General features: G+C 37.6%; 1 protein-coding gene across 17 annotated transcripts in view; it reads left to right on the forward strand.

Annotated features, from left to right (window-relative positions):
* zfh2 (Zn finger homeodomain 2) overlaps positions 1-20,203 on the forward strand; it is a 408,385-nt gene that overhangs the window by 233,310 nt on the left and 154,872 nt on the right. The window lies entirely within an intron of this gene.

Raw genomic sequence — 20,203 nt, forward strand, 5'->3', positions numbered from 1 at the left:
TTTATTTGACAATTGCCTTAATAATAAATTTAAATATTTGATATTATTATAGTAGAAATAACAATCGACCATATACTTTCATATATGTATATATATATATATATATATATATATATATATATATATGTAAGTAAGCGTTGCGTCTCGACGCCTTCGACTCGACGTCTCTCGTTCGTATCTTCGTCAACACCCCCGCACAAATCTTTTATTTGTACCCCTTCCCTCTCCCTTCCCACACCCTAAGCTTTTCTCCTTTCGACGCTTCGTAGCTTTGCAACCGTCTCCATCTCGCGGATTTTTCTGCAAGCACAGCGTCGGGACGCCTTAACGGCTAATAAGAGACGCCGCAAGATCCACCCGCGTTCATTCGCGTCTCGACGCCCGTTGCGTACGCTTCATATTTCTTCTATCATTCGAAATATATAAATGCACTTTAATACTTACGAAAATAATCTATTACTTATCTACATAGATTACGTTCAGTCAATTAAAAATTATACAAAATATCAATGAATAATAATATTTAATAGATATTAGTACAATAAATATTTACAATATAATTAGTTATATTATATATATATATATATATATATATATAAATATATATGAATTAAATATCAATTATATAGAAAATAAGATAAAATATCAGTATATTAATAAATAAACACGCAAGTGTAATGAGTCGGATATATTAATGAAAAAAAAAAAAAAAAAAAAAAAGAAATTTTGTTTCGCTTTCAAACAAACTTAACAAATTTGAACTTAACATTGTAAAGATGAGAGAGAGAGAGAGAGCGGGAGGGGGAGAGAAGACAGGATAAAAAAAAAGGAAAAAAAAAGAAAGAAGAAGAATAGAAAAAACCCGTGCGAGGGGATGAGATAGATAGATAGATAGATAGAAGAAAAAGAAGTAGAAGAAGAAAAAGGGGAATAAAAAGGAAAGAAAAAGAGAAAAAGAATGACGAAACGAGCACGGGATATTATCGATTGTTCAATGTGAATTAAAGCCAAAGCCCCGGACACAATGGCTCGCGCTCATTATCGTATATTAATCTTCGTACGTTCGCGAAAGCATCGCGATGGCTTCGAACGAGCGATAACCGTGGCTAGATTATAGCCATGGCTCACGATCCTTCTTGCTAGTGGTGGTAGTTTTGCTAGGGCAATGTGAGAGAGAGAGAGAGAGAGAGAGAGAGAGGGAGAGGGAGGGAGGAAAAGAGAGGGAAGGACTCGGAGAGGCTGGCACTCTTTCCCTCGCGTTAGCGTGGCGGCAAACACGCGAACGACGAAACGATTCGGTTTCTATGCGCAATCGTATTTATATTTCTCTCTTTTAACTCTGTACTATTACGAGCATACGAGAGAGATAAATAGATAGATAGATAGAGAGAAAGAGAGAGAGAGAGAGAGAGAGAGAAAGAGAAAGAGAAAAAGAGAGACTATATAATATAGGGAATAGAAAGAGGAGGAGTAGGAGAAGAAGAAGGAGGAGGAGGTGGAGGAGGAGGAGTGCACAACTTTAAGATTTATCTCCGGCCGAGGAAAGGACGTTGATTTAAGATCGCGAGCACGTCGCGTTCGGTATTATAAAATCAGTGTACGCCTTTTGCTTTATTCTTTCCTTTTTCTTCCCTTCGTTATAGAACTCGTCCTTTCTCTCCCTTCCACCCTTTCTCTCTGTCTTTCTCTATCTTACTCTCTTACTCTTCCTCTTTAGATTCTACTTCAATTTGTTAGAAGATTGTACTCTTTTTTGCTCATAATTGTAATTTCATTTCATTTCATAGTTTCTCTTTGACGTTTTCTACGTAACTAAAAATCTATTTATCTCTCTGCCTCTCTCTCTCTCTCTCTCTCTCTCTCTCTCTCTCTCTCTATCTATCTATCTCTCTCTTTCTCTCTATTTCTTTTTTCTCTTGGTATTCTTCTTAATTTCATTATTCGTATTAACTCGATCGCCGATATATAAAAGGTCATAGATAATTAAGATACAACAAAGTGTCTTGTATAATTTGTCTTATAGTTATATTGTTTCTTCTTTTAAAAATTGTAAAAAAAAAAAAAAGTAGAAGAAAAGAAAAGAAAAAGAAAAAACAAGAAAAAAGGAAAAAGAAAAATAGAAAAGTAGTCGGGAAAAACTCGATGTTATAATAAGTTAGCGACATGGGATCGATCGCAAAATAGTTACCCGGTATCGTATCGGATACGATTAACCCACACTTCGTTGACTTTATGAGCGTAATATGGATTCGTGCATAGGAACGTTCGCGGTTAACCTTCGTCTAGCCGAAAGCGGGTCATATAGGAGAAGAGAGAGAAAGAAAGAGAGAGGGGTGGAGAGGGAGGGAGTCGTAGTTAGCTCTGAAAAATTCATCGATCGCACACGTGCTCTTTTTCCCTCGTAGACGGCATAATAATGAGTCTGTTCATAAATTCCATTAATTGTTACGCCTATCATGAGATTAATTCAAACGTGAGTTTTAATAGAGAGACAGAGAGAGAGAGAGAGAGAGATATTTCCAATCGACAATTTTCAATATCCTTTATTTACGTTCCACGCATGAATTAACATTGTCACGTTTATTCAATTGAACTATTAAAGTATAATAATTGTAGAGATTTTTCAACAAGAATTTTTATTCCCAATTGGTAAAGTAAACAGGAATAGTTCATTTTCCCAAGAGAATTAGTCCCTCTATCTCTCTCTCTCTCTCTCTCTCTCTCTCTCTCTCTTTCTCTTTCTCTTTCTCTCTCCGTTCTCCACTCAACCACCCCGTGGGACTTGGCGAAGAAAATTATTAATCGTCGTTCCTCGTTGTAACGGAGATAAATCTGGGACGTTGATTAACGAGATGGAATGTGTCGTTAGCGTAAAGAAAAATCGTTGTCGCTCGAGTTAGAATGTTCTTGTATCGTTCGTGATCTCTCTCTCTCTCTCTCCCTCTTCCTCTCTCTCTCTCTCTCTCTCTCTCTCTCTCTCTGCGCGAAGAGAATTGACCGGGCAGTATCGGTGCGAAATCATTACTGCGGCGAACTATATATTGGCTGTAATTTGCGTAACGATAACAATCAGGCTTAAGTGGAACAATAGGCTGCCGTGACGGTAATTAGTGCCACGTACTGTCTGGCGTGATGACATTGCGTCGTCCAGCGGCACTACCACGGCAATGGTAAATAGTAACATTAATAATACTCGCGAGTCAATCGTGTTCCAACGTAGTCTTTGTTCCTCGAAATAATGGGACGCTTTATTACCGGTGCCTTTAAATATTCACGTATTAAACATTTCTATTTGCATACACGGCAACGTTTCACGAACTCGAGGGATTCTTTATTTTCTTTTTCTTTTTCTTTTTTTTTTCTTTTTTCTTCCTTTCTTATCCCTCTTTTCATTTTTTTCCCTACTTCTTTTCGTACTTCTTCCTTTTTTTCTTTTTTTTTATCCTCGCACTTGCCACCACTTCCTCTCTATTCTTTTCGAAAATTAATCAGTTTTTTCTTTATTTCTTTCTTTTTTTTTTCATGGGCGTCCTATTAAAAAAGAAAAAAAAAAATTATCTAATCTGTCCCTTTAAACGATTTCTATCGTGATATAGTAGAACGATTATTTCTTTTCGAGAAAACTGATATTTTGCAATTTCGAACGAAACAAACATATATACATATATATATATATATATATATATATATATATATATATGTATATGTATCTAACTTATCAACGTTGGTATCTTAAACGAAAAAAATAATATACCATAGATTATCGCCGTTAAGTATAAAATTTATAGGTAACATAAAAGGTTCTAATAAAAGAAAGAAAGGAGATAAATAAATAAATAAATAAATATATATATATAAATAAATAAATAAATAAAATCGAGCTCTCTGGTATCTCGGAGATATAGTCCGCTATATAGGACTTACATCCATATATATATATATATATATATATACATATATATAAAGAGAGAGAGAGAGAGAGAGAGAGAGAGAGAGAGAGAGAAAGAGAAAGAGAGAGAAACGATCTGAAGGAGGCTCGGAGGCTCGACGACGCACAGCCGACCTTTATTGGAATATTTATGGCGGCTCTGCCTGTGTACGGGACGAATTTTTATCGATCCGTTGTGTTGTTGCGTTGCGCTGTCGATGCCAGGTTCGGTTTTCGATCTCTCTCTCTCTCTCTCTCTTTCTCTCTCTCTTCTATACATATACATATATATATATATATATATACATACATATCTATCTCGCTCACTCTCCGAGACAGAAATCGCGATATTTATTCATAAGCCCCGGGACTAGGACGCGCGCATAATAAAGCTCCTCTCGATTGCCGGGCCTGCTGTCGTTTTCCCGCTTCTTCTTCTTCTTCTTCTTCTTCTTCTTCTTCTTCTTCTTCCTCTTCTTCTTCATTTTCTTTTTCTTCTTCTTCCCTGCACCCGCGAAACTTTGATTCGACATACGTATGTAGTTACTTTAGGTATACCTAAGTATACTTAGATATCTCTCGTAGGTCTCGGTAAACCGAGACTTCTTCATCATCGTCAACATCCTTCCAACATTCTCCAACATCCTTAGAGTCGACTTACCTATCGTTCTTTCTTCCTTTCTTTCTCTCTTTTTTTCATCTCCTTTTTCTTTCCTTCGTTCTATCTTTTCTTTCTTTTTTTCTTTTCCTCTTATTAACTTTTTTCTTCCTCTCTCTTTGTTTTTTTTTTTTTTTGATCCGTTTAATTCTTCTTCTCAATCTCTTTGCTATCTCCTTTGAATAGAAAGAGGCAAATTCGAAGATCAATTTTTGAATCGACTTTCATATTATAATCGGATCACCGAATCCGATAGACAGAACGAGTTATAGACAATTCAATGATTTACATTAACAACACTTGCATCGAATTAAGTTCATGTGAGTTTTTTGATTTTTTGTCCTTTCCTTCGTTTCTTTGATTTCTCATTTCGTTACTTCAATTTCAATCTTTCAGCAAGAATGTCGATAGGAAGGATTTTCTTTTCTTTTTCTTTCTCTCTCTCTCTCTCTCTCTCTCTCTCTCTCTCTCCGTTCGATTATCGCATAGAAAATCGGCTGGAAGGGATTTTTCGTTTGTTTTTTCTCTTTCCTCTTCTTCTTGTCTGTTTTTTTTGTTTTTCCTTTTTTTCTTAATAAAGAAAAGAAAAGAAAAAATTACTTCCCCCTTGTTCCGCAGCGAACAAGAAGCTTATGCGCGTCTTTTTTATTTTTTTTTTTTTTTTCTAAGCGTAATTCGGTGTTTACCCTTCGAAGAAACTTTCCTGTATCTTCCTTGTCGACGAGTAAAAAGAACGTCCCAGTAACGCCTACAAATATCTACTTCGGGTCTGTTCTCAACGTTAGGTGTTATTAAAAATTAGGGAGCGAAGGAACAAGGGCAAGAAGCATAGTGCCAAGCAACATCAGCAGCAACATCAGCAGCAATAGCTGCCATAGCCGCTGTTGCTGCCGCCACTGCTGTTGCTGCTGCTGCCGCTGCTGCTGCTGCTGCTGCTGTTGGTTGCAAGTCACTGAAACTGAGTGACTGCCAGAATGTAAAAGAGAGCGAGAATGGGAGAGAGAAAGAGAGAGATAGAAAGAAAAAGGGAAGAAAAGAGAGAAAGAGAGATGCTTTCGTAATTAAAAAATTACAGGGCACTGACATGGCCACCAGCTTGTTAAAAAGTTTCTAGCCTCGAGGGAAAAGGAACGAAGGTGTTGTAGAGAAGAGCTGTAAATAGGGCCCGGCCGTGTATCCCGTAGGACGAAAAAAAGGACAGCAGGAAGCGAGGCGCCACTTACTCTTGAATTTGATGATCTTTCTACGTTATCTTTCGTTTTTTGTTTTTGTTTTTTTTTTGTTTCTTTTCTTTTTTTTTTCTTACTCTTTTTTCCTCTTCTGCGTTTTACTTCTCGCTTTTACTTTTCTCCCTTTTTATTTTTCTCGTTTTCCTTTTCTTCTTTTCTTCCTTTTTCTTTCTTTTCCTTTTTTTTTTGTCTTCTCCTTTAACCGTGACTCTCGTCTTAAAGCTTCTTCCGTCGCTAATAATTTGTACGTCGATGATTAGAAAAAAATACTTCAAATACCTTCGCTAAGAGATATTATCTCTTACTCATCCGTCGGATATACTTATCTAATTTGAAAGAAAAAGGAAAGGAAAGATTTACGTATACGTATTACATACATACATACATATATATATATATATATAATATATATAATATATAATATATAATATATAATATATAATATATAATATATAATATATATGATTCATGTTCCTAGAAGGGTAAGCAAAAGTTTTCGATTATTCGCGAACAAAGTGGAAAGACAAGGAGGAAGGAGAAAAAAAAAACAGCGATCGCGAGGGGTTTGCGAAATGCAAAGCTTAGTCAGGTAAACCCTTCAACGATCCCTTCGTTCTTTTATCCATGATAGTTTAATATCGGATATGACAATAAATTACGTATCGACGTAAAAGTAGTCTATCTTTCTCTGTCTCTCTCTCTCTCTCTCTCTCTCTCTCTCTTTCTCTTTCTCTCTCTTTCTATCATTCGCAAAACTCTCCTTCTCTTTTTTCGATATATCTATATATCTTTGTCTTTCACTTTTTTCAATTGATACATTTTTCCACCTCCTTGACTATTAACGTACATATATATATATATATATATATATATATATATATATATACTTCGGATCATAGAAAATGCGTTAGTTATATTCTTAGGTAATGTATAGAACACGTGAACGCTCGTGGAGAGGGGTAGGAGGGGAGGAGGGGGGTGTGTAATATAATCACATTTAATGACACTCGATACTCAACGTGTAACATCGGCATTGCACGAGATATCGCCTACGATAAGGGGGAACGTGTTTCGCTGTACTGTCGATCGTAAGTCCTCCCTCAAATGCGGCGCTTACACCTACGCGAATGAAGTTTCAGCTTCCGTTAGAGACACGTTCACTCGCTCACGTCACATTTAACTTAACCGATTCGAATTTTTCTTTCTCTCTTTCTTTCTTTCTTTCTTTCTTTCTTTCTTTCTTTCTTTCTTTCTTTCTTTCTTTCTGTTCTTTTTTCTTTCTTTCTTTCTGTTCTTTTTTCTTCTTCTTCTTCTTCTTCTTCTTCTTCTTCTCCTTTCCATTTTCTTCTTCTTTTTTCTTCTTCTTTTTTCCATTTTCTTTTTTCTAAACAAACGATCTCAACCGAGATTATATCCAAATGATCGAATAATGTTCGATTATTAATCGTTCGATAATAATATCCACGTAACTATTATCAACGATATTCCTTTCTTCCTTTTTTTCAATTTTATCTGAAAGAAAAGAAAAGACACAAAAAAAAAATAAAATAAAAAAGAAAAGAAAAAAAAATAGAAATAAAAGAAAAAAAGAAGAAGGAGAAAAAAATAAAAATATACAATCCCCTACTGAATATATTATCTCATTTTTTTCATCCTTCCTCATCTAATTATACAGTTTTATAATAATCTATTTGCTCTTGCGTTCCATTCGAAAGAAAAAAAAAAAAAAAAAAAAAATAAATAAAAAAGAAAAAAGAACAGAATAAAAAGGAAAAAAAAAAAAATTCAAACCTAAGTGGTATATCAATGATCGTCGTAATTCCTTAGCGATGTTGTAATTTAGTTAATTATAATCCTTTTAAATCTATAATAATGGAATTGAAAACGAGTTTGAAGATAGATAGAAAATGGTTAAGTTAAAAAGCCGACGTTAAGAAAGGGAATTCATACGGGAAAAATTCCGGAATCTCTCAAGTTATCGCGTTTCAATGTATTTACACACACACACACACACACATATATATATATATATATCTAATCATAATATTTCATAGTTCTCGTCGTACGAAGAAAATTATACTCAAGTATGTAGGATCATTGTATCTATCTTGTGATAGAACAACATTGGATAAAAGAATCTATATTGTGTATATATATATATATATATATATACAAATATATATATGTAAATGTACGTAGTATATATCTATGTTCGTACGTACGTATGTTACACATATATGTATTTATATATATGTATACATATATATATATATATATATATATATGTCTCGATCGAGAAAATCAAACGTTACCTGGTCGATAACAAACGTCGAGTTAACCTAATTGCGTTAAGGACGAATATGTGAAAGAAATCGATAAGGGGGGAGAATCATCTAACTGGAGTTTATGGCCCTAAAGAACAAATACGAGCCGTTCTCGCACGTTCTCTTATATTAGCATTTAGTAATTACCTTATCGAACGGATCGGCCTGTAGTACTCGCTATCGAGCGTGTATCTCCGTTACGTCCTTCGCGCCTTTCCTGGCACGCGAGCGATTATCGGTTGCCCCGTTTCGTAGTTATGTATATGTTATATACTACAACCTAACTACAACATCACGAAACGCCATTCCTTTTGAAAAAGAGAGAGAGAGAGAGAGAGAGAGAGAGAAAATTACCCTTTTCCATCGTTATACGGTCGATCCTTTTAACATTTCACTTGCCATTTTCATAATCTTATTAAAAGTTTCGAAAAGTTTTCCCCCGTTATCTACAAATAATAATAATAATAATAATAATAATAATAATAATAATAATAATCATCATAATAATAATGTAGTTAGTTTATGAAATTCAAGAAAATAAGGATCAAGAATTATGTGATAAAGGATATAGAATTTTAATGTACAATTGTAATATCTATTAACGTAAATAACGTAATTACGCCTACGTAGATATATCGTAGTACAATATGAAATTTAATTAAAAGAAGAATTAATTATGTATCTTAATAATTGTAAATATTAATTGTCATAAAGTAAACAATTGTGACGATAGTAAATTAATGTATCACTCGAATAAGTATTTAAGAATGAGTTAAATCATTTATAATCGATGTGAGAATATTGAGACCAGTGATGTGTCATTTGTACCATCCCCTTTACATTTTATCGCGAGTTAAGGACGCGACTTTGTGGAAGGTCAGGGCCGTGCTCTTCGGCCCCTTCCCCCCTCTCCTCTCCTCATTCTTATCCCTCTCAGCCCTCTGAACGATACCACCAACCTCGCGACGTATGTATTACACATGTATCTTTGTACACGCATGGTTGTACCAAATCACATATATACAAGCACATGTATGTGTATATACATTTATACATATATATATATATATTATATATATACGACGACGAACCGAAATACTCTTTCTCTCTCTCTCTCTCTCTCTCTCTCTCTCTCTCTCCCTCTCTTTCTCTCTTTTTCTCTCTCTGTCTTTTTCTTTCTATACCACCCACTTTCTCATATGTATGTACGTCTATATGTGTATGTATTCGCAAAAGCATACACGTGCTGTACGTGCACCTAAGTACATAAGTATAGCCATAACCGCCAACTTCGTGAATGGAGGAACGACGGTCGATCAATGCCCTCTCTTACGTTTATCTACAGCTTTTATGTGCGTCTCGACTCGCTATTTTCTCGTCGTCGTCGTCTTCGTCGTCGTCGTCTTCGTCGTCGTCGTAGTAGTCATCCTCCTCGTTGTCTTCGTACGTTCTTTTTCTTAATAACGAATGAAAGACGATTATTCTATATCCAGATACCAAAAATTAATTCCAAGATTTTAAACATTATTCAAAATCGATAATGTTTATTTTAAATTCTTTTATATCATACTTATATATAAGAATACATTGTAAGCTTGAAAAATACTTTCCACAGATATATTGTAATATATCATATATAAATATATCATATATTGATTTGTCATATATGTTGAAAATATTTTATTATTATTATGTAATATTTGTAAATGTATATTGGATGCTCTCTATAAGGGAGAAGAAGAAGGAAGAAGAATAAAAGAAAGTAAAAAAGAAAAAAGAAAAAAAAAGGAAGAAAAAATAGGAAAGAAAGAAAGAAATATATAAATAATAATAATAATAATAATAATAATAATAATAATAATAATAATAATAATAATAATAATAATAATAATGATAATAATAATAATAATAATAAAAAAAAAATTGATAAATAAATATATTTAATGATTAGGTTAAAATCTTTGGTTGGATGCTCGTTAAACGTCTCCACACCTCGATAAATAGGTACGTTCCTTCCACGAAAGGATTCTTTTAATTAGAATTTATTAGTCTTCGTCTCGATTGTCTTTACCGGGTAGGACCGGTTCTTTAATTACACGCTCGACACGAACTACGACGACTACGACTACGACGACTACGACGACGAACAACGATGACTACGACTACGACATTATATGCAAATAGGATAGGCGTTCGCGAATAACATTATATTTACGCAACGTTCTGAGATAATAAGCGTCACCTTTCGTTGAATCGATGAGAAACGTTCATTATATTACACTCTGAGGATCGACCGAGATGAACGGTACAAGGTATATATATATATATATATATATATATATATATATATATATATATATATACATAGTTCCCTTCGTAGATCGAAAAATCTTATTAGGTATATACACTCTTAAATATAACTAGTATTAATCATTATACCGATCATTGGACGAAGTTTGATCGAAAGAATTAAGTAGGTACTTTCTATCTTATCCTTCGTTGATTCTTTTATATATATATATATCTTGTTTGAATCGTCATTGCCATAAGTCATTTTGTCACGGCAAGTGAAACAACTTCAATCGCCGTTATATACATATGTACTTACCTAAGAATATAATTTCTAAACTTTATCGGACCTTAACACAGCGTGTAAACATTATATCGTAATACTTTTTCCATCTCTCTTTATGGTTGTCTCAACGTCGGAAAGAGATAACAAAAAAAAAAAAAAGGAATAAAAGAAAAAGATAAAAGAAGAAAGCAAAAGAAGAAAGCAAAAGAAGAAAGGAAAAGAAGAAAAAAGGGAAAGCAAGATGAAAGGAAAAAAATAAAATGGATAAATAAATCCGTTAATTCATGATTAATTATCTAGTACGAAAGATGAGTAATGCGTAAGGTCTGGTCAAGGTCAAGGGAAGATAACCCGTAACTTTAATTACTGTTTTGACAGTAATACGTGACGCGAACGATAATGAAAGGATTTAAAATTAGTCAAGCTTAATGAAATAACGAGATAAGATAATAAAGAGAATGAACTTGGAGTTAAGTCGAAAGATAATATAGGAAGAATAAACTTGTACTATTTTCCTAGTACAACAGGTATGTTCATCTGAGTATTATGTTTTTAAGGCTATTATAAAGATATCGCCTGTATGGAAAAAGAATTAGGATTACACGCTTACGAACAATGTATGTGCATAAAATGTTCATGACTTATTAGGGCGGAAGGGAGGTGAGGCGTCGTTTTATTGCGCTCTTGACAATGGTCATTTAGTAGCGGGTGGTATATTGTTCTGCCAGTTTTACTCGAGTTTTTCGGAATACTAAGGTCTATTTGTGCGAGCAGGTGATGCATGTCCAATGACGAAAAGGACCCTCCTCTCTCTCTCTCTCTCTCTCACACACACACACACTCTCTCTTTCACTCTTACTCTCTTTATCTATATGGTCTCCCTTTTCTTTTTTGCTTTACGTGCTTTCCGTAAAGATGGCCAATGCTCGATGTCACCAGGACGATACACTTTATGCCCGACAGGTTCTACGAGACTTCCCAGTTTGACCAGAATATAGCAAAAAAAAATTGTTAGGACAAGGAAATCGTGCCAACTTATATATATATATATATATATATATATATATATATACCTACTTTAGAATTCTTTGGTGCGATCAGTGTGTTCGGGTAGGTATCGCTTGATCTTCAACAGGTACCCATTGAAAAGTTTTCGTATAGCGTCGTAGAAAAATTCCTTCGATGTATTTGATCCTTTCGACGGAGGATCCCTTTTTTAAACTCCCCCACGACTAAAACGATGGCATACTTTACGTCATAATACTTTTCACAGATCATTTCATAGATCGTTTCCCATTATGGAATAAAAATTCTTCCCTGACGTGTTTCACGAACACGTGAAAAAAAAAACAAAGAGAAAAAGAAGAAAAAAAGGAAAAAGAAAAAAGAAAAAGAAAAAGAAAAGAAGAGAACAGAAAAAAGGAATAGATTTGTTCTTTATCTTTTCCTCTTTCTTCCTTTCTTTTTTTTTTCGATCATAATTCGAAAAAATTCTCATGGTTTCGTGCAGAAAGAGAAAGACAGAGAGATAGAGATAGAGAGACAGAGAGACAGAGAGAGAGAGAGAGAGAGAGAGAGAGAACGGAAGAGATGGAGGGGGTGGTATCTACTCCCTTCGAAGGAACAGTCATTATGGTATCTGGCGTAAACTTATGGCACGCCTGAACGTAGAAGACTCCTCACATATTTTGGTCCTTCGACGCAGCCTCCGGACCACTCTCTAATTGCGACTAATTTCGTTAATTATCATAGAAGCACCGCAGCGTATAGCAGAAGAAAAAAAAAAAAAGAAAGAAAAAAAAAAAAGGGAGACCACTAATTCGAGATCTCTAACATTGTGTCTAGACTCTTAAACAACGTCGGCTTCCTCTGTTCTTTTCTTTATTTTTCTTTCTCCTTCTTTTTCTTTTTTTCTTTCAAATTCTGGTTTAATCTTTTCTTTCTTTCTTATTCGTTCCTCCCACCCCATCCGCCGATCCAGCATTTTTTCTTTTCTTTCTTTCTTCTTTTTCTTTTTTTTTTTTTTTTTTGTTTTAATCTTCTTTACCTTTCAAAAGTCTTTCAATAACATTTCTACGTAGCAATGTTCATTAGAAGCATCGGGAAAATCATTGTTCATTATAAAATGTTAAAAACGAATGTAAATGAATGTTACTTATCTACGTGACTATTTTGTGTTTATCTATTTTAATTTCTCTCTCTCTCTCTCTCTCTCTCTCTCTCTCTCTCTCTTCTATGTTTCCCATGGAATTTGATAAAATCGTGATGGTTCAAAATATTTAAAGATATTTTATGAAAAATATCAAAAACTCGAACGAAAATGAACGAACGAAACGTGAACGTGTCTCTAAGAACACTTTAGTTTAGAGAGCAGGTATATATCTATCTTATATTGTGTTTAATATAGGGAGAAGAGTTTTTCGTGGAATGGAGCAAGAAGGAAAGGCTTATGGGTCGAGGGGCGGGGGAGTAAAAGAGGGATGAGGGCGCAAAAGGGAAAGATAGGGAGGATGAGAACGGTGATGGTGGATGCTGGTTAAGGGCATTCCTCAACGTTTAAATTGTTTCCTTCGATCTTTGTCGAAGTTGAAGATCCATCGACATTTGCGGCTTCGGGTCGAAAGAACGAGAATGCAAGAACAATATTTTACTTTGAATGCATACAGAGAACTATGGCGGACTACACCTGCTGATGTTGAACAATTCCACCAGCAGGTCCGGCTACCTGATCTCTCGTAGCTGCGAAAGAAATTCTCATCCAAATCCTTATGGCCGTGAACACGTCCAAGGAAAAAAAAAAGAAAAACGAAAAAAAAGAAAAAGAAAAAAAGATGGAAAAACGAAAGAAAAAAGAAAAAGAGAAAAAGAGAAAGAAAGAAAAGAGAGAGAGAGAGAGAGAGAGAGAGAGAGAGAGAGAGAAAAGAATCGGTCCATTTCCATTCGACGATGCTGCTCTCTTTTTCTCTTTCCATCTTCGTTTTTTTCTCAGAAAAGTCTTTTAACAATGGAATTTACAAAAGTAAAGTACAACCGCATAAAATCGAGATAGCTTTTGTCATACCATCTTTCTATCTATATATTTCTCTCTCTCTCTCTCTCTCTCTCTGTCTCTGTCTCTGTCTCTGTCTTTCTTCTAGAAAATACGAGAAAGAATTTTTCATTCCGTTCATTTTGCTAACGGACAAACGGCGACGATGTGAAAGGAGGGACGAAATGGACGAACGGACGAACGAACGAACGGACGAACGAACGGACGAACGAACAAACGAACGAACGAACGAATGAACGAAAGGTACATTGTGAGAGAATGATCATAAGACAATACTTCAAAGTAACGTAGTTCAAACCGGATCCTCGAACGTGGACACGATCTCCTTTCATTTTTAACTCATCTCGAGGACGATCGTGAGATTCAAAAGAGAGAATGAGAGAGAGAGAGAGAGAGAGAGAGAGAGAGAGAGAGAGAGAAAGAGAAAAAGAGCTGGACAAGGAGGGTAAAAAAAGTAGCCTGGAAGGTCGACAGCCCTTCTTTTATCGGTGAAAGAAGAGGGGTGAAATGTACGGCGCCCGGCTGTCTGCTGAATCTGGTTTCCCTTCGGTTCAAAAGTTGTGCCCTAGAATGACCAGCAGTCTCTTTCTATCTGTAACTCTCTCTCTCTCTCTCTTTCTCTCTCTTTCTCTCTCTCTCTCTCTCTCTCTTTCTCTCTTTCTTTTCTTCTAACTCATGACGTATATAACTCACCCTTTTTAACAGGATACTCTCCCTGGTGTCTTCCCAAAGAGAGAAAGGAGGAAAAACAACTAGTCAGCCCCATTCACCTGGCTTGACGTTGCGTGTTGCGTCTCGAAAATCGTTCAAAGAAGGAACGAACGTGCTTAGGGACAAAGTAGACAGAAAGAGAAAGAGAGAGAGAGAAAGAGAGAGAGAGAGAGAGAGAGAGAATGTATGTATTTCTTTTCAAGTTCTGCGCGGTTTTTACGGGTGCGGAACAACCGCACTCGATGTACACGCGAGTCAACCGCAACTACCCCTTTTTACCACCCCCGCCTCCGCCATCATAAAAGTCTCCTATACACGCACATTGCCCAAACGAATATTTTCCATCGAGGACTCACCCCTTGTCCTTTAGAAGGGCAATTTCTCGAAGGTGAGGTCAGGTTTTAACGCCTTGAATTTTTTCGTAACTTGTATACGAGTATTGACGACACACTTATACATTAACCGTCCATCCATCATCGTTCGCCGATTTTTATCTTTCGATTTAATCTACGCCACGATCACATTTATTAAGCGCAATATCTTAAACGTTTTTTTCATCCTTTTTTATGTTAACAGTTACGAAATCGCGCATTGAATTGAATTGAATTGAATTGAATTGAATTGCATTGAATTGGATTGAACGAGAAGAAAGGAAAAAAGTAAGTAAATAAATAAAAAAGAAAAAGAAAAAAAAGGAGGAAAAAAAAGAAAGAAAGAAAGAAAGAAAGAAAAAACAGAAAGAAACAAGCAACAAAAAGAAGAAAATAATAATTGAAAAAAAAAAGGAAATATTCTTTCGGACGTACATTAAGCGCGATATATGTATATATATATATATATATATATATATATATATATATATATATATATATAAGGTCTCTAAGTGGACGAGAAGAAGAGTAGAGAGGTAAACAAAACGAAGGAGAGAAAGAGAAAAAGAAAAGGAAAAAGAAAAGGAAAAAGAAAAGAAAAGAAAAGAAAAGAAAAAAAAAGAGAAATAAATAAAAGAAAGAAAATCTGTTCGAAGAAAATTGTCTCAACAAAATCGCCGTTGGCACGCGAAAAGAATGAGAAGAAGTACGGCTCCAAGTTAAATTGGACGGCCTTGTTTGCGAGATAGTCGAGGTTCGTTTTTTACGCATGTCTTTCCCACAGTTAAGAAGGAAGATCGCCGACTACCGTGTCGTCCACGTTGTCTAGCGTTCTTTGTAATATTTCTCATAGTAAAACCTTAGTCCGATCTTACTGTCGTTCAGTAAGGCCGAGCGACGACAAGGAATGCACAAGTCGTTCTCTCCCTCTTTCTCTTTCTCTTTCTCTTTCTCTTTCTCTTTCTCTCTCTCTATCTATCTCTTTATTTTTCTTGGCGTTCTAGAGAATCGCAAAGCGTTTTGACGAGCTCGTAAAACCGACGCTCCGAGACGCGAATAATCTAGGTACCTATAAGCGCGTACCTCGCGCACCGATTTTCGCGCTTCGCGTGCACGAACTCTCGCCGGCTTACTCTCTCAAATTGAGCCATTTCCATGCGAGGAATTTATTTTCTTTCCCCTACCTACCAACACCCCCTAACTCTCCCCTCCGGCCCCCCCCCCCGGCCCCACCTCCACCACCATCACTATCCCACTGATAGATCTCCTCCCTACCATCCCCTCGTGAAAGGGAGATAGAAACATGAGAATCCATATTGGAAGAGATAGAAGTACGGAGAAAGAGTGAGTGCCTCGGTGTATATAACAACAAAGGGTAATCGCGTAACTCCACCTAAAGGTGGAAGAAAGATAGAGAGAAAGAATGAGAGGAAGAGTGAGAGAGAGAGTGAGAGAGAGAGAGAGAGAGAGAGAGAGAGAAGAAACAAAGGGGGAAAAAAATAAAAAAAGAAGAAGAGATCTATCTCGAGATTTATTTTCGCGGACTTGAGGAAAATGACGGTCTCGCGAACGGAACACAAGGAGAATCGAGATCGCTTTAAAAGCGATTTTACGAGTTTCCCTTTTCGAGAGAAAGAGAGAGAGAGAGAGAGAGAGAGAGAGAGAGAGAGAGAGAGAGAGAGGATGGGACACCTGGTCTTCGAAGGCCGTCCGCGTTCCAGAATCTCGAAAGTGCAGTAAAACTGACCGAAGCTGTATGAGAGAAGGAGAGAGAGAGAGAGAGAGAGAGAGAGAGAGAGAGAGAGAAAGAAAGAGACGCTTTTTGAAGCATGAGAAGGATGAGAAATCCTCTCCCTTTCGGTCCATCCATTCACAGTTCTTCCCTCACTTCTTTATTTCTTCTTCTTCTCCTTCTTCTTCTATTTCTTCATCCCTCCTCGATCAGGAATCTCCCTCTTACTGTTTCCCGAGCAACAACCCTTGAACGTACGATTCTTACTTAGAGCCAGTTGATACGCATTTTCTTGGACAGAACGAAGAGAGAAAGAGAGAGAGAGAGAGAGTGAAAGAGAAAAATTATATGAAAGAGAAAGAAGAAGAAAATAAGTGATACAGAAACTAGATTCACTTTTGTAACAACAGGATTCTTCTACAAAAAAAAAAAAAAAAAAAAAAGGGACAAGTTATTATTAAAGGGTAAGTAAATAATTTATCTATCCATCGTTCGAGCACAAATTACCCTCTGCCGTAAGTTTTGGTTTGCCGAAGAAACCTTGCAGGACGTTGCCCTTGAAAATACATCGAAGGGGGTAGAAAGTGAAGTAGCAAGAAAAAAAGATTATGAAAAATAGTATATGTGGGAATGTGCATGTGTGTGTGTCTGTGTGTGCGTGTGTGTATGTGTGTGTGTGTGTGTGTGTGTGAGAGAAGGATTGAGGGGGGGTAACAAACACGACGCTTTGTAATCGAATGGAGTAAGGCAGCTCATTCTAAACTTTATTAATCCCATTCTGAGTATTCTAGATTACGAGCTTCTGTATCCCAAAGGATGTCCCCTCTTTGTAAAAAGAATCCCACAGTCCACGTAGAGTAAAGAAACTCCATTTCTGTGTGGCCTCTTCTTCTTCTTCTACTTCTTCTTCTTCTTCTTCTTCTTCTTCTTCTTCTTCTTCTTCTTCTTCTTCTTCTTCTTCTTCTTCTTCTTACTCTTCTCTTTTTGAAATCATTGGTTCTCCTCACGTTAACCTTTTCTCCTTCTCGTCATTTGCACAAATAGGCACCCGTTGGATTACAGTACCGTGCAACACAATGGCTGTCGTCATTGTCTCCAAGAGAGAAAGAGAGAAAGGGCATGAGATAAAGATAGATAGATAGGGAGGGAGAATGAGAGAGAGAAAGAGAGAATGACATGCAACGAAAGAAGGACCACCGGTAGGTACCTACTTTGTCGCAATCTTTTTAATTTATCGAACGACCATTCTCTATCTCTTTTCTCTATTTCTTTCTCTCTCTCTCTCTCTCTCTCTCTCTCTCTCTCTCTCTCTCTCTCTCTCTCTCTCCATATATATATATATCTATCTCTTTCTTTCTTTCTCACGCAACGTCGAAGGCTACTTCCTCATTTCGTATAAATCAACTCGAGTTTATGGAGTTCTATAGTCCTTATTTCCACGAGGATTCACGTTGTTAAAATTCATTCCACGAATGTCTCGTTTGAAGGAGGCATTAATAATCTTCTCATCTTGTAGGTATCTAGATAACGATCACAAAATAACTTTCCCGCACCTTGAAAAAGAAAAAGATAAAGAAAGAACGAGAGAGAGAGAGAGAGAGAGAGAGAGAGAGAAGGAGAGAGAGAAAGAGTACGAAATTCCGCCGACGGATATAAGCAGAGGCGTCCTCCTCGTCTCTCCTACCTTCGGAAATCCTGGATCTTCGATCGAGTCGAGTCGCGAACGATACGATACGTCCGGAGGAGTAAACGATGAGATGAGAGAAGAAGGAGGAGGAAGAGGAGTAGGAGGAGAATGAAAAAGAAGGGTTGCTCGCGAAAAGGGAGATAGAGAGAAAGAGAGAAATATATATATATATATAGAGTGGGGAAAGGGGGTTGGTGGAAAGAGAGAAGGAAAGTTTACCGGAAAGATATCCGGGAAGTCGCGGAGGAGTACTCTTCCCTTACCCCTACCCCCAAGCAACACCCCACCCCACCACTATCACAAGCAAGGAAGAGCAGCAAGAGCAGCAAGAGCAGCAGCAGCAGCAGCAGCAGCAGCACGAGGATGAGGACGACGAGAGGACGACGAAGACGACGGAGCACCAACATTGCTACTTGACCGCCGTGACACCCGTCGTTCGTCTTCTTGGTCCTCTCTTGGATTCTGCGCGCCGTCGTCGTCCCGTTCTCTCATCCTAAGAGAGAACGAACGAACGAACGAACGAACGAACGACGAACGAACGAACGAACGAACGAACGAACGACGAACGTACGTACGTATGTACGAACGAACGTACGAACGTACGAACGAACGAACGACAAAGCGGGCAAACGAGGGAGCGCGCGCGCGCGGGCGCACTCTCGCGCGCTCTCGCTAGAGTACAATCCCCGGGGTGGGGATACTCTGCTCTTGGCAGAGTAGGAAACTGGTAGGAGAGCGAGAGAGAGAGCTAGATACCCCCACCAAAGTGAATCTTAAGCGCGGTACGAAGCCACGCCCATTGGGGTAACTAAGCCACGCCAGTAGTTCCCCCACTATTAACTCGAGTCATTCGTGGCGAAGAGTGGGGGAACGACAAACGCGCCGCTCTCGTTCGAGTCGTTTAAGTGGGGGTAGATTATCGGTAGTGGGGGAATGTTGTAAACCCCATCGGGTGGGGGAAACTTGGAAGACCGAGCGCACTCGGTGCCCCGCGTTACGAGGGGAGGGGTGGAAGCCGCCGGTCCGGAGGGGCGGGGAAGCGAACAGTTCGGCAGCGCGACCCGACGTGGGCACTTCGCTGTCCGGCCTTTCCTTCATTAAAATATTATTCCGTGCGTAGAGAGAGAGAAGACCCGCGGACACGAGAGCGCGGCGAGAGCCCTCGCCGCCCGTTTTCACGCCACGAACAAGGAACGCACTCTCTCGCCACCCCCGTCGCCGTGTCGTCGATTATTATAGTACGTCGCCGTTGTTCTCGTTGTTTTAACGTGTTCGTTACGTTAATTCGTCGGGGGTGTTTTATTAATAACGTGGACGTGCCGGATAATATACATAATATACTAGCACACAAATACACAAGTATACACGTACTCTCTCCTCTCTCTCTCTCTCTCTCTCTCACACACACACACACACACATACACACATTCTCTCTCTCTCTCTCTCTTTCTCTCTCTCTCTGTCTTTCTCACATACACACACGCACCAACATACATATAAACACAATACACTATTTTATTATCACATACTCGTAGTCTGTTAATCTTCGTCGTTGTCGTCATCGTTGTCAACATCATCGTCATCGTCATCGTCATCGTCATCGTCGTCCTCGTCGTCGTCGTCCTCGTCTTCGTCGTCGTCGTCGTCGTCAACGTATCTATCGTCAATGTCCTGTTCGAGGAAAGGATCCCCACATACGTTTACGCCAACCAAAAGAGAAAGAAGAAAAGCGTGCTTGTCGGAGGTGTTTTATCAGTGTTCCTATCGAAACTACTTTCAAGAGTAGTTTGTGTGACTTTAAGTGCGTTCATTATTTTTATTAATGAACAGGATTGCCGGCAGAAGAAAGTGGGAGAGAGAAAATGACCGTCTGTGTTATCGAGAACCTTCCTTTCGACCATTTAGAAATTTACAGTCCTTTGTTGATTTATAAGGGATA

The sequence above is a fragment of the Vespa mandarinia genome, chromosome 4 (genome assembly GCF_050613455.1).
Source record: "Vespa mandarinia isolate Hongniang chromosome 4, ASM5061345v1, whole genome shotgun sequence".
Taxonomy (NCBI): domain Eukaryota; kingdom Metazoa; phylum Arthropoda; class Insecta; order Hymenoptera; family Vespidae; genus Vespa; species Vespa mandarinia.